At 39.0% G+C, this 15259-nt stretch overlaps 1 protein-coding gene across 4 annotated transcripts in view; it reads right to left on the minus strand.

Moving 5' to 3' along the window:
* Positions 1-15259, minus strand: part of MLLT3 (MLLT3 super elongation complex subunit) — a 254148-nt gene that overhangs the window by 183027 nt on the left and 55862 nt on the right. The window lies entirely within an intron of this gene.

Genomic DNA, 15259 nt, shown 5'->3' on the forward strand with positions numbered 1-15259 from the left:
CACTTGACACTATAAAACTCCTAGAAGAAAACACAGGCAAAAAGCTTCATGACATTGAATTTGGCAAGGATTTCTTAGATATGACACCAAAAGCACAGGCAACAAAAAAAAAAACAGATGGGACAACATCAAATTTTAACATTTCTCGCAGCAAAGGAAACAATCAACAATATGAAAAGGCAACCAACAGAATGGGGGAAAATATTTTCAAACTATGTATCTGATAAAGGATTAACATCCAGAATACATAAAAAATTCCTACAACTCAATGACAACAAAAAAAATCAAATAACCCAATTAAAAATGGGCAAAGGATTTGAATAGACATTTCTCCAAAGATATACAAATGGCCAACAAGTATATAAAAAGATGCTCAGCATCATTAATAATCAGGGAAATGCAAATCAAAACCACAATAAGACATCACCTTACACCTGTTAGGATGGCCACTACCAGAAAAAAAAGAAAATAATAAACGTTAGCGAGGATGTAAAGCAATTAGAATCCTCGTGCACTGTTGGTAGGAATGCAAAATGGTGCAGCCACTATGCACAACAGTATAGAAGTTCCTTAAAAAATTTTAAATAGAACTATCATATGATCCAGCAATCCTGCTTTGGGTATGTATCTAAAAGAACTGAAAACAGGATCTCTAAGAGATAGTTGCACACCCATGTTGACTGGAGCATTATTCAGAATAGCCTAGACATGGAAGCAACCTGAATGTCCATGCATGGAAGAACAGATAAAGAAAATGTAGTAGATACAAACAATGGAATATTATTCATCTTTAAAAAAGGAAGAAATCCTGTCATATGCTACAATATGGATGAAACTTGGGGACATGATGATAAGCAAAATAAGTCAGTCACAGGATGACAAATACTGCATGATTCCACTTAAATAAGGTCTAAAGTAGTCAAACTCATGGAAACAGAAAATAGAATGGTGGTTGCCAGGGCCTGGCGGGAGGAGGAGGCGGGAGTTGTTGTTAGGTGGGTGTAGAGTTTCAGCCATGCAACATCGGGGTGAGGAGGTTCTGGGGATGTGTTGCACAACAATGTACATGTGGTTGACAATATTGTATTGTACACTTGGAAACTGTTGGAAGCATGAATTTTATTTTTTGTGCGTGTGGCAAAAAAAAAAAAAAAAAGAACTATACAACAGGAATATATGACCTATAGATAAAGTCTTATTTAACGATCTCATATTTTAGTCATGCCTCTTTAACCCTACTAGATTTAAATCAACCTCGGCAGCAAATCTACTCGCAAAACACTCATTTGAAATTAGAAAAGGGACAGGATTGAGATTGTTTTTCATATTCAATAAATATTAAGCTGATCGTTTTATTCCCACATGATTTTTATTTCTCAAGAACTCTTCCAGAAACATGATCTCCCAACATACGGGAACATAGGAGTCTATCAAAAGGCTTCCAAAGACACAGATTTGGGGAAGACAGCCTAACACAGTGCTGCCCAATAGAAACAGAACATGAGCTACACACGAAATTTAAAGTTTTCTAGCAGCCACATTTAAAAAAAAATAAAGATACTGATGAAATTAACATTAATATTATATTTTACATAGCCTAATATTTCTAAAATATTGTTTCCAAAGTAATTAATATAAAAAATTATTGTGATATTTTACATTCTTTAATCATACTAAGTCTTTTAGAACCTAGGGAATATTTCACACCTACAGCACATCTCAATTAAGATGCTAAATTTTCATTGGAACTATTTAACAGGTATCTAGATTTCAAAATATTCATAGTTGGAAAAGTACAGGGGCCTGCCCGCTGGCACAAGCAGTTGGGTGTGGCGGCCCGGGGTTCACCGGTTCCAATCTCGGGCGCGCACCAACGCACCACTTGGCAAGCCATGCTGTGGCGGCGTCCCATATAAAGTAGTGGAAGATGGGCATGGATGTTAGCCCAGGGCCAGTCTTCCTCAGCAAAAAAAGAGGAGGATTGGCAGATGTTAGCTCAGGGCTGATCTTCCTCACAAAAAACAAAAAGAAAGAAAGAAAAAGTAGATTCACGTACCCAAGCCGTTCTAAATATACTTCTAATTTTCTAATAGTTGGATCAAGTCTCTGATTTAAATTTAACTGTAATTAAAATGAAATAAAATTTAAAATCAGTTGTGAGTCTAGCCACATTTCAAGTGCTCATGCTACATGTGGCTAGTGACTACCATATTGGACAGCAGACCTAACAGGCACATGAAAAGGCATCTATCCCATCAGTCTTCACTCTCCTCTGGTTCTACAACATTCATTTATGCTCTCACAGCATCTAATTGGTACAGCCCAAGATTAGCCAAGCAGTTCCTCCTCCCCAAGGAAGATGTTTTTGTTTTCAGAAAAGCAGTCGGCACTTGAAGTTTGAAAAATAGTGAATGAAAAAAGTATAAGTCATCCGGGGGGGTGCTAAATGCAGATTAGATTTAACATCCCATGGCGTACTTACAGTAAATGGATTTCAATTGTAATAATTAATTGTTGGAAACATCAGAGGTAAAATATGCTTGCCCTAATTATGTGAAACTGCCCTAACATCCATTTGGAATGGTCCTATCAAGATTACGATCCAAAAAAAAAGTCATCCCCTGTCCCAGGTCTAATCCTTCCTGAGGGCTCTGGGCAGTAGGTTGATCAAAGGGCAGAAAAAGCTTCAAAGGGAGTAGACTATGCATCTGAACGTCTCTGAAAGTTACTCATATCCATCTTATCATTGTTGGGAACTTCAGTCTGCTCAAACTGACCAAACACACTCATTTTACACAAAGACATTAAAAAAATAATAATAAAATTCAACAAGTTGTTATGAATATTGCCTTCATTTGACAAGGCATAAACCACTCAAGTTGCCGATAAATTATGGGAGGTTCCTTTAAACTTCAGAAAAGAAAAAAGGCAAGTAGCTATAAAGTGTGTGGACCAAAACGCTGCACTCAGAGATAAAACTGACAACGGGCTTTGCTTTCTCTACAAAGAAACACCATCTCTGTACCCAACCCAACATGGTTTATAACAGCAACAATGACTAACTCTTAAATAGTCCCGAGTAATTAACAGTAATAATAATAGCTAACACGTGTGTCACTCTGTGCCAGGAACTGTTCTAAGCATTACATACATTTTACATATATCGTTTAATCTGCAAAATAACTTTATCAATACTTTACAATCCCCCATCTTGAAGATGAGGAAAGATCAGTTAATGAACAGAGGTCACACAGGTGATTGGAAGAATATCTGAGATTTGAACCTAAACAGTCTGGCTCAAACGACATGCCTTTAACCACTACAAGGTGCAGCCAAGACTATACACTGAATTCACCTTGGCTGGTTTGCAAACAATTGTAAGACCACTACTTACCTAGACCTTCGAATCCTACCTTGACAGAAATATAAGTTGATGAAACTTCTTCCCACTCTTGCCCACCAGAGACGCCCAATGGTCTTTCCACTGCGACCTTTGTCTCTCTTCCAAGCACACGCAGGTAGGAAATCTGGCTCCAGAATGTTGTCACTACTACCAAATTAGGGAATTTGCCCTCCCCACCCCCAGGGATTTCAGACAACTGAATGTTGATCCCAACAGAAATCCCCTGGCTTAACAGTAACCTACAGGACCTGTTACCCAGAGACTTGCTCCCAGTATCACCAATTCCGAACCACTTTTAGTAATGGGAGCGTGAAGCGTGCACTGAAATCTCACCTACAATTCAAAAATTTACAATTCCACTTTAGATGATAGTTCCAATCCCATAAATCAGGGCTGATAAATTGCCAACTGACTATTTCATGTTTCAATACTCTCAATTGTCCCAAAAGCTCAAAACACCTTATTAGAGAGGTGGCTTACAAATAACGATGAGGCACCGAGTGGAAGAAAGAGGAAAAAGGACCTAAATATGCCGCCCTTCCCAAAGCACAGACATACTTAATCATGGCTTCCCACCACGCTTGTTCTTTTTACATAACCCCCTCTTTTCCTCCACTTAATTTCTTCCTTGGTGTCATTTGTTTAACCACACATACTTTTATATATATATTGCTTATTTAATATATTAAAGTGTGTTAAATATGTTTAAAAGCCTTCTCTAAATGACTAATTCTCTTGAACAAAAATACTCATTATGAAAATTTAATAGGTAAAAAAACATAAACCAACATCTTAGCTAAAATTTCCAAATGTCCTCAGCAGCCAGGAGACACAAGTGTAAAGAGGAACATCCCCAATCCTTGAATTTATTTTTAGGCTCCCTAAGAAAGAATAACATCCCTGGTTTAATCTCTAAGGTACTCCCACACCTGATAACTGACTGAGCTCCTCTTTGCGGCCGATGTCACTCCTTAAACCAATGTATTCTACAAAGCAAAGACTGCTTTTAAAGCACTCCACCCACCCACCCTCCTCAGCCTCCTGCCCCCAAAGGTAATATTTCCTTTTTTCAATTCCCTTTTGGTAAATTATCACATGGAACTATTCCCTGGGAAAAGTCCAAAAGAAATATCTTCTAATTAAAGGAATCTACCAAACATTTTGAGTCCTATAAATTTTCCTGATTGGTCATAAATTTAACAACTGGCGTTTCCTCTGACATTCTCAATTCAAAAACAAACCCAAAGCAACCTTCAAAGCTGAAAGTGCTGAAATTCCAGAATTAGACAGAAAAAAACTACTTAGTGACCAAGATGACAGTTTCTGATTTCAATATTCAATAGAGAGCTAATTATACTAAAATCAACTTTCATAAACTCCTAGTGATAATACAAACTATTTACCTGGGGACCCCAAAACACAAATTCTATTAATGGAAGCAAACCATATATTTGTTTATTCAAATCCCTATTTTGACAGAATTTGATATTTTTTATTGAGCATTAATATTACACTCCATAAACATAGTAATATTACCTAGAATTTATGTAGCAGTAGACATTTGTAATCTTCTGAAATTAATGTTAATTGTTAAAGGTTATATTCGATCCTCATCCCGCTGTGTGCACATACAAACCCACAAACCTGCTCTGATAAAATCAACAATTACACTCGCTTCCCTCTCTCAGTTGCCAAGTCATCAGATCCACCCACCCGGATCCCCTTATGACTGTAAAGTTTATGGATTACTTATTTCACATGTTTTTTTCCTGACACACTGTAACCACTTTCCTTTTATAGAACCGATCAATTCTCAGAAGCATACCGGAGGAGGATAGTAAGCAACAGAAGCAAAGTTGTTTTAAGATTCTTCTTTATTACTTGGAGACTTGTTTGCAAAGAACTTTACAGTCATATCAGAGCCTTCTTACGACATTCTAGAAAAGGAAGCATTCTTAATCCTACTTAACACAGGAAAAATAAGGTTAAACAAGTGGCAGAAGACCACCCAGCAGATCCAAGGTAGAGTTCAGACGCCAGGTAGCAAAAGCTGCGTTTTAAAAAGCTATTTTAATTTCCTAAGCTAAGAAACTCCAAAAAAAAAAATTTTTTTTTAATTAAGGCCAACATCTCTCACGTGAAGCAGACTAACCTTTATACTACAACCACCTCCTTACCTCTGGCAGCACCAGCAGCTAGACTCTAGCTGTTAGGACATCTCCCACTCCAGTTTTCTGGGGGTTTAAAGGGGGAAAATAGAGTGAAAGGTATGAGAACAGAACCTACAAGCCCAGTAACTGGTGCAGCATTAAAAATAAGCTTTGAGGCCGGCCCCGTGGCTTAGCGGCTAAGTGCGCGCGCTCCGATACTGGCGGCCCAGGTTCGGATCCCGGGCGCGCACTGACGCACCGCTTCTCCGGCCATGCTGAGGCCGCGTCCCACATGCAGCAACTAGTAGGATGTGCCGCTATGACATACAACTATCTACTGGGGCTTTGGGGGAAAAATAAATAAACAAAAATTTAAAGAAAAAAAAAAGAATAAGCTTTGAGTTTCTGATAAGCTGCTGTTTTTAAGGACCACAAACAGTCCACCGTGACATTCTTCAAAAGCAATATATTCACGTATATATTGGGTGACAGCACAACTGTTATCCAAATAAATCTTAAATTTACTTGAGAAATAGTTTTAATAGAAAGTTTAACAAGTCAAATGCAAGACTGCATTAGATATAAAAATCGCACATAGAATCTACCTTTTCTTACCTGGCAAGGTCCCAAAGACAAAACCAGTTTCAGTAATGAGCCTTATAAAAGCACATCCCAACTGTTATTTTAGGTTTATCAAAAAGCTGCAGGCTGAAAAATAATAGTTTTTTTGTGACAAAAATTGGAAAACACACACAAAAATATTTTTTCTAATAAAGACTTTCTCTTTTTTGGACATCCAGAAAGTAGCAGAGAAAATCTGAGAATCTGACTTTTATGATGAGTAATGGGTGTTTTTTCTTCACCACCAGAGGTCAGAATCCAGAAGTAAGTCCTTGTTTTATGGTCATACTTTTATACTTTAACCTCATGAATCTCAGAGTAGTTTTGAATGCCACTTAAAACAAAAAAGGCCCTCAATTCTCAGCACTAAGTGTAACTCGGTAGAAAAGGGCTTCATAAAGGAAAAAGAGAGAGAAGCCTGTCGTTTTGGTTATTTCTTCCTCCAAAATACTTAGAAGAGCTTATATTCACATCCACAAGGAGGTGGCAGCCCTTGTTGCCTGAACATACTCATACACAACAGAGGATGGAGCGCCATATGTCAGGCATGGTGTTGGGACCTGAACATAATGAGAGTCAGAGAGAGAATCCCTCTGCTCATGGAGCTCCTCAGTTCAGCTGGTCTCAATTCACCCATAACACTCACTCGACAACATATATGGAGCACCTATTGGGGCCAGCTACTATGCTTAGCATGAACATTTTGCCTATATAGGATCCTGCTCGTTTTCCTGCCTCCCTTTTGAAGTGAGGTTTATCCCTCGCCTATGATAGAAAATTCAACTCCAAATATTTAAATGTTTTTTTTTATTTTTTTTTTATTTTCCCCCAAAGCCCCAGTAGATAGTTGTGTGTCATAGTTGCACATCCTTCTAGTTGCTGTACGTGGGACGCAGCCTCAGCATGGCCGGAGACGCGGTGTGGCGGTGCGCGCCCAGGATCCGAACCCGGGCCGCCAGCAGCGGAGCCCGCGCACTCAACCGCTAAGCCACAGGGCTGGCCCTCAACTCCAAATATTAATGCTAGCGTTCACTGGGACTTGCTCAATGAAGCTGGTCAAATTACTTGACCTTTAAACATTCTCATTTTACAGATCTAGAAGACAAGAAATAAACAGAAGCTTGAATATCTAACTAGGTTTTTAGAACTACATTAGCCACTTTCCTAACTTCTAGGAGACAGGAAACAAACAGTATTTTTTAAATTTACAATATGCAAATATAGACCTTCACAACACTGCTGGCAAAAGAAAATGTCTCTGGAATACCAAATTCTAATTTCTGGAAATTTTTACCAACTAGTGTCACAAAATCTCTGAATCAAGTATTTCTCTTTAGAAAAAAAGCAAATCAATTGTAATGATCCAGGAGCTTTCCATACCCTTGAGAATGACAACTAATTCCTTCCACATAAAAATTTTTCTTTTCCTCTCTGTTTAGTTCCAAATACTGTTTGTTCAAACTAAATTTCACATTTGTGATTTTTAACTGGCATCACACTTTCTGCCTAACATTTTTCATACAACCCCTCATTAAAGGGACATTAATGATTTGAATCAGACCAATTTCACTTCCTTACCCAAAAATTTAATTTCCTGTACAGTCCTGCTTTCATTTCACCTTTGAAAAAAAAATCGCAGTTCACAATTTTTTAAAGACCTCTGGTTCCCTATTATTTAAGAAAATTCATCGTCTAGCAGAATACAAACCAACACAAGTTGTTACAAGTTCTGTTACTATTTTCTGACAGAAGAGAGCTTCTAGTACAGTCATAAAAACCGAGTTCCACATTCAAGTTCCTATCTCTACTTGAAACTCATTTTAAAAATTACTGAACACCAAAAACGGGCGATATGAATAAAACACGCTCACAGAACATTACAATATGCAGTACTACACGCAATAGGAAAAAAAACCAATGAGAAAGATTCTTATTTATCGGACAAAACTCTCGATAAAACAGACTTTGGCGAAACAAAGCTAATTATATCTATTTTAAACTCTTAACTGACTTCACTTGCCTCACTGTGATAAGGATACCTACTTTCCCTCTGTAAAACACACAGGTGATGTCCTCCAAATAGGAGATGCTTACAGCTACTGAAAGCAGGGGCCAACTTGCTTTAACTATACTCAGTTAGTTGTCTGTTTGCAAAAGTAGTTGGATAATGCATTACTAAAGGCCACCCTATAGATAACAACATCTCTGCCACTTGGGTCACCATGGTAACTTGGTGCTTAAGTTTTTCATGAACTGTAAGTCTACTCCTAGTCCAGTTCAGGCTGGTTAAGACCAATGACTCATCAACTAGGCCTGCACAGATGACTGATAGGTGACCCTTTGACGTCAAGGAGCCAAAAACTCCATACTCAGATCATGGTAATGCCGCCATTTTGTGAACATGCATCCTGTGAAGAGCCATGAAACTTGACTACACTTGTGCAGATCAGCAATTACCTCACTTCTCTTCTCCTCCCATCATCTATTCCCACACTTCAGACCACCCCACCCCTTTATCCCATAAATATCCCTAGTCCCCATTTTTGGGGGAGGCAGATTTGAGATTGGTTCTCCTGTCTCCTTGCTTGCCTGCCTTGTGATTAAACCCTTTCTTTTTGCAAACTCATCTCGTTGACTGCCATATCATGCAGTGGGCAAAACGAAGCTGGTTCAGTAACACGACTAAGTACCTCTCTCATAATAATATACTGACCACAAGGCATTTTGTTTCCTCCTGAATCTGTTTTATTTCAGGTGGGGGAGAGGAAATTTTGGCCATTTCCACTTGTAATCATAATTATGTAATTTATTGTCCTGTAAACCAATGAAATGAGAGTGAAAAAGTACTACTTTTTTTGTTTTTTTTTTGTTTTTTTGCTGAGAGGTTTAAACATCATTTTTTTTTTAATTTTTTGTTTATTGCAGTAACATTGGTTTACAACATTGTAAAAATTTCAGGTGTACATCACTACACCTCCACTTCTGCACAGATTACATCTCAGCCATAAGAAAGGATGAAATCCAGCCATTTGTGACAACATGGATGGACATTGAGGGTATAATGCAAAGTGAAATAAGTCAGAGGGAAAAGGTCAAATACCGTATGATTTCCTTCATTAAGTAGTAGATAATAACAACAATAAACAAACACATAGGGACAGAGATTGGATTGGTGGTTGCCGGGGGGGAGGGAGGGAGGGAGGGGGGTGAAGGGGATGGTTCGGTACATGTGTGTGGTGATGGGTTGTAGTTGGTGTTTTGGTGGTGAACATGATGTAATCTGTGAAAAAGTACTACTTTTAAAAAACTAAAGCAAATGCTTTGCAAATATTCAGTGAAGGGGAGCATCTAAATTAATATCTGCCCAATCAACTGTGGAAAGAGAATTTAAGACTGGAAAAAAATAATAACTTTAATCTGGAAAGATTCTTTTTTTTTTTAATAATTTTATTTATTTATTTATTTTTCCCCCAAAGCCCCAGTAGATAGTTGTATGTCATAGTTGCACATCCTTCTAGTTGCTGTATGTGGGACGCGGCCTCAGCATGGCCAGAGAAGCGGTGCGTCCGTGTGCACCTGGGATCCGAACCCGGACTGCCAGCATCGGAGTGCAAGCACTTAACCACTAAGCCACAGGGCCGGCCCTGGAAAGAGTCTAACCTCAGATTATAGAACTCCAAATTCTTGCTCCACTTTTAGGATGGATGATGTATCGGGGTGTGGTTAATACAAGAAAAACCACTCAGAACTCCAATCAGTGGACCAATATTTAATGAAAAAATTATCTTTCCTCAGGATACTGGAGAATGGAGAATATTTATGTATTCAGTTAAAATGTGTAAGATAAATGTATATATTTTAATTATTCCTTTCTAAGTAGTTAACAAACTAACTAGAACTAGGCCAAGTAGCTGGCTCCTGGAATTAAGGAGCGTTTCATTGAACTGAACAACAATAAAGGATATGGTGGTGGCCACTGCCATCAACTCCCCTCCCCCATGACTCCAGACCAGTCTTCTGCCAGCTCCCTCCTGAAGGTCATCTAACTGACCCCACAAATCATCTTCTTAATCTAAACTTAAGCTGGATTCTCTGGTTGATATTCATGCAAAAATACCATGGTTTTTGGTTTAAAAATCAGTTTCCTGTGTAAGTTTGGATGTATATAAGCACCCAAGCTACACTTTTAGAAGCTAAAACTGAATTCTTGAACACACAGAGCTGGGAAGATACAAAACAAAATCTCACTGGTACACTACATCCTATGGCAATGGTCTAACTGGACTATGTATACCCTTTAGGGTTCACGAAAACTGCTGTAAAGGAAAGAAATCAATTTCTGCATCTTCAACTTCCTTGTGTCCTCTTTCCTAAAAATGATATGCCTGGGAATGTCTCCTTTTCTTCCTAACTGCCCTTTCTCACTTCCTCAAGTGAGCATACTTCTCAGCCACACCCACATCTCACCAGGGGCATAAAACCGCCAGGGCACCAACAAGCCACTGGAAACAAACAGGTCTTGGTACAAAGAAATGTATAAGAAATAAAGGCAGCTAAAAGAGGGAAACAAATGCTTTTGCAAGTCAGACTGCTTCCAGCAAAATTAGAGGATTCAATCTTTGAGCTGTCGGCCAATCATTAAAAATAATTTTTGATGACAGATCACTGTGAGTTTTGTCATGTAACTTCACAAAGCATCCAAAAAATTGGCTGTCTTTGCTATAATACTCCCTCTCTGTTCATTTTTGGAAATAAGCTTTTTCAGTGTCCACATATACAAAAAAGAAAAATAGAAATCAGAAGTAATGTCAAATCTTTTATGGTCTACTAAAAAATAAATACAGAAAGAAAAAAGCATCCATATACATGTAAGAGATATATTCTTAAAGAGATACATTTTTATTTTTTTATTTTTATTAATCATTTATCAGAATTTATAATATAATCATGCTATTTTGATCAACTCTGTTCTACCAATAATTGAAATATTTAAACAATTACTTTTGGATTGAATAATCCTTGTAGGCACAAGACTTTTTTTTTTTTTTTTTAAGTCTTTGCCTTGTTCTTTCCTGAGGAAGATTCTCCCTGAGCTAACATCTGTTGCCAATCTTCCTCTATTTTGTATGTGAGCCACCATCACAGCATGGCCACTGATAGACGCGTGGTGTAGATCCGTGCCTGGGAACCGAACCCGGGCCGCCGAAGCAGAGCACACAGAATTCAACCACCAGACCACCAGGGCTGGCCCAAGACATTTTTAATTATCAGTTTTTATACATTGTTATATAAGTATGACATGACAATCAACAAAAGACTCTGAAACATGAACATGTATTATCTCAGAATAAAAATTGGGGGAGAAGCAGAATAAAAAAGAGTTCAAGTTTAAAAAGATAAGTTCCAATTAAAGAGCTCGTTCATATTCTTTTTTTAATGAATAGCATCTGGTATGAAAATGTTAGATTTTCATTAACTATATGTAAGGGTATCATGTAAAAGGTTTATTTTTAAATGTGAATTTTTACACTTTACAATATGCCTGAAATTATACGATGAAAGTTTAGATATCAGCCCAAGACCACAGAGCTACACAGGTAGCAGTCTGTCTGCACCCAATGACTCTCATTCAGAGACATGCTCCAGCTACCTTTCCAGCCTTTAACTAACAATAGCTCCTCAGTTTGTACCTGCAGTTGGGAATCGCAGGAACATCATTTCCTCCACATGCTTTGCACATTCCCACCTCCTAGCCCCTGTTCATACTGCCAGGAAGACAGACCCAGCCCTCCTCCAAATTCTACCATTCTCCCTTTAGAGACCAGCTTTTGGTCAGGTGCTGTGAATTGCTAATTTGGTAAGAGGGCAGAATAACACAGTGGGGTTGACAGAATGGAATCTGGCAACAGGTTATCTGGTTTCAAATTCTGGCTCTGCCACTTACTAACTTAAGTTAGTTACTTAATCTCTCTGTGGTCCAGTTTCCTCATCTAGAAAATGGGGACTATATTCAACATAGCCTGTTTGGGGTTTTGTAAAAATTGAACGAGTTAATGCTTAAAATACTGCTCAATATTCAGGTTTTGCTACATCATCATCAGTTTTAGCACCATCATAATTATTACTACAACTGCTTTAATCACAGCCTCATACAGATTTTTACTATATAGGCTCAAGTCCACATCTTTATAAATAGCTGCTTCCCATTACCTATGTCAGGCTACTATTTAGTTGGAAGGAAGAGACAAGAACATCTATCCACCACATTTGTTTCCTCCTACAGAAAGATGGCTAGTGAAAACACCATCAAGTCCACAAAAACTTGACGTACATCTACTCTTGTTCAGAGAGAGAAACACTAGCAAGGGTATTATAATTAAATAATTCCACCCTGGCCTTTTCTCCTGGCCTCAGCTTTTGTGTTTTAAAGACAGAAAAATCTAGTAGCAAGAAATAGATAAAGAGAGAAGGCCCTGAGAAGAAACTCCTGGAAAAAGTCATACTTTCTATCCTGGGGGCTTCTTTCCATTATCTTGCATCAAGAGATAATATATGGAAACTGTCTGGGGAGGGGGATACTCTGTATTGGTGACCAAGGAAAACCAAAAGAGAACTGAATGTATTCCACTTTTCAAATAAGGATACCATTTGCCTGCTCCTCTCCAATCATTCTTGCCTAGAGCTGGATGTAAAAAGGAGCAGCTACAAGCAGCCCTGGAGAACGTGGGCTCACAGATGTACGGCTACAAAACAGCTGATTTCACTGACCACTACAACACCCCACCTACCCCCAAAAAATCACATCTTTAGGAAAGAAAGTTTCTTTTTAACAAATAATTTGCCATAATAAATGTGGCCCTGTGTTTGGCCTTGAGGAAGCACCTTTCTAAACCTAACTGCAATGAACCTAACTTTTTAATTTTGCAATAAACCTAAACTTAACTTTCACCTAACGCAAACCAACATCCTCAGCTGCCAGGTTGAAGAACAGGCGCTCATCAATTCAATAGCACCCGGGAGTATTAGAATCATCTGGGAGGTTTAAAATACAGATCCTGAAATCTCCAGTGAGTCTGGCTCAGTCGGGGTCAGGGCTCAAGAATCTGCATTTGTAAACAAACTCCCAGGGAATTCTTGAGTACACTGTAGTTTTACAACCACTCCCTGACGGACATCTCTGTAAATGCAATTCATATTCACTCTGCCCACTCTGAGAAACTTAGACACGTTGGAGTCATTTTCATCAGTGAGCTCTGTCTCCACAAGGCTGCAACCATGACTACAAACTGCTTTGGAGTGGAAACTTCATGACCTTGCAAACAGAGAGTAAGGGGAGAGCATCTTTCTCATAGCCTCAGGTGGCATAATCTTGGTGAAGAGTCCCAATTGGCCTAGCTTGGATAACGAGACCACTGCTTGCCTTCTTGCTAAAAGGTGGAAGGGTGAGCGTGGGTGGAGGCACTGCGGTTGGTTTATCCTCTCTTGAGTCCACTATTATGGACAAGGTGCCTATAGCAGAAAAAGGGGGTTTCACACCCAGATGTGGGTCCTAGAGAATCATTCTTTTTTTTTCCCCCAAGGAAGAGTAGCCCTGAGCATCTGTTGCCAATCTTCCTCATTTTTTTTTTTTGCTTGAGGAAGATTAGCCATCAGCTAACATCTGTGCCAAACTTCCTCTACTTTGTATGTGGGTTGCCACCACAGCATGGCTGACAAGTGGTATAGGTCTGCACCCAGGATCCGAACCTGCAAACCTGGGCCGCTGAAGTAGAACACGCTGAACTTAACCATTACGCCACGGGGTTGGCCCCTGCAGAATCATTCTTGATGGGGCAGTGTCCCTAATTTGTGTCTATTATAAATAATTTAATATAAAAATACAAAGTTCTTATGCTTTATTTTTAATATGACTCATTTTAAAATATTGATATAAATACAAGTATTCGGGAATATTTGTGTTCCTAAAGCAAGCAAGTAAAGGATGCTGGCTCCTTCTCCTTGAAAACATTTGAGTACTTTTAAAAGATGGGACTCTTTTAACTTCTTATTAAAAAGCAACATAAAATAAACCTAGCTCGGGTTAACTGGTTGAAGTGTATAGTGTTCAAGATAACATTCCAGTTTCTAAGCTGTTTTTATGAAAGAATGCCTAAGAGGGGGTTTCTGCATCAGAGCAGATGTTGAAGAAGCACTCTGGGAGGGTGCAAGTCCTCTTTATTTTGGCATTCCACCTTAACTTATCTGACTTCCGCCTCCAAATAAATTGCTGGGCTTATTTTTTAAATATTATTTATTTATTTATTGAGTGTGTGTGTGTGTGTGTGTGTGTGCGCGCGCGAGGAAGATCAGCCCTGAGCTAACATCCATGCCAATCCTCCTCTTTTTGCTGAGGGAGGACTGGCCCTGAGCTAACATCCGTGCTCATCTTTCTCCACTCTATATGGGACACCGCCACAGCGTGGCCTAGACAAGCGGTGCGTCGGTGCACACCAGGGATCCGAACCCCAGGCTGCCAGCAGCAGAGCATGCGCACTTAACCGCTACGCCAAGGGGCCGGCCCCGCTGGGTTTATTTGATGGAGGATATTTGTTTCAAAGCTCAATACCTCTTACACGGTGGCACACAGGCATGGTGACAGGCCTAGCCACAAGGTCTTACCATTGCAGAGCCTTTTGCCAAATCACTTTGCACCTTTGAAATGCATCACACTGCATCCTTCAATTTGAGTGTCTCCTCCACCTGATTTGTGTAGGATAAAGTATTTTGCACTATCAAATGTTGGCTATCTGTTATTACCACTGCCTGAGTGAGTATAAAATATATATTTAGGGAATAGTTATTCATGAGTGTTTCACATGCACTCACATCCTAAAGAAGTTTTGGTAAACAGAAAAACTGACTTTCTCCCAAATCCAAAGGTTTTGTAGCAGAAAGAGTACCATTTTGGAGTCGGGTGCCTGGGTTCTTAACCCTACTCACACAGTAACCAATATAACTAGTCATTTTACTTCGGACAAAGCCAGGTAAAGCGCCTGTGCCCTTGGTTTCATCAGATATAAAACAAGGGAGAGTTAGAGGACATGAT

This window comes from Ceratotherium simum, chromosome 20 (assembly GCF_057802395.1).
Source record: "Ceratotherium simum simum isolate JZ-2026a chromosome 20, ASM5780239v1, whole genome shotgun sequence".
Lineage (NCBI taxonomy): Eukaryota > Metazoa > Chordata > Mammalia > Perissodactyla > Rhinocerotidae > Ceratotherium > Ceratotherium simum.